The sequence below is a fragment of the Sinocyclocheilus rhinocerous genome, unplaced genomic scaffold, assembly GCF_001515625.1.
Source record: "Sinocyclocheilus rhinocerous isolate Xijiao unplaced genomic scaffold, SAMN03320098_v1.1 scaffold1171, whole genome shotgun sequence".
Taxonomy (NCBI): Eukaryota; Metazoa; Chordata; class Actinopteri; order Cypriniformes; family Cyprinidae; genus Sinocyclocheilus; species Sinocyclocheilus rhinocerous.
The window spans coordinates 176,163-176,981 of record NW_015654097.1 but is presented as its reverse complement, the minus strand read 5'-3'; the positions used below and the strand labels follow the sequence as shown (position 1 = coordinate 176,981).

The following is an 819-nucleotide window of genomic DNA, read 5'->3' as shown; positions in this document are numbered from 1 at the left end:
TTGTTTTGTAGAAAACATGGAAACACCAAAGACGCTTTAATATGTTGTGCGTTTTAATAGACCGGTGACGACCGCACAGAGTAGCACTATAACAGAACTTTCAACTGTATCTAGTATGATAAAACAGCGCTGCTTTTTTCCCCCACATACGCACGACCGGAAGAAGCGGAAGTGGTCGACTGTGGCATAATAAAAGCTCCGCTGCTTTCGAGCCGTGTGTCACACTCGTTCAGCGGCCTCGTTTCGCTTCGATGGCTTTCAGCTTCACCCTGCTTCATTCTACTACGTTAATAAATCATTAGCTCATCCATGAACATGAGTCCGCATCGGCTGTATCGGCTGTGGGGATGAGGACCACAGCTCCCATGATTCCACACTCAGTCACGGCGTCATCCTTTGTCTCTTTTGTCTCTTTGTTTTGCAATGACTGTGGCAACTTTAACATTTGAAAGGATACTATAGCAAAGTTATCGCTTTCCTTATTCAAACTAATTTTTTTTCATGAATATATGATTGACCTGAAGAATGAAAGCTATAACATACACTTGGAAAATTCCTGCTTCACTGCTCACTGCTTATCGACACTAGGGGTGTGACAATACACTTAGCTCACGAGATGAGACAAAATACAGAAACTTGGTTCACTAGAACGAGACAATATTTTAATACTATTTTTAAGAAATTTTCAATAAAATAGTTGTCTTTTAATTACAAAAAATAAAAATGCAGTTGTATTTTGAAATATTTTCACTAATCTAGGGCTGTAACTAATGATTATTTTGGTAATCAAGTAATCTACTGATTATTTTGACAACTGAG

The 819-nt window shown here is 38.6% G+C and overlaps 1 protein-coding gene across 1 annotated transcript in view; it reads right to left on the bottom strand.

Moving 5' to 3' along the window:
- LOC107716907 (dual 3',5'-cyclic-AMP and -GMP phosphodiesterase 11A-like) overlaps window positions 1–819 on the bottom strand; it is a 55,973-nt gene that overhangs the window by 22,819 nt on the left and 32,335 nt on the right. The gene's annotated exons all lie outside the window — the stretch shown is intronic.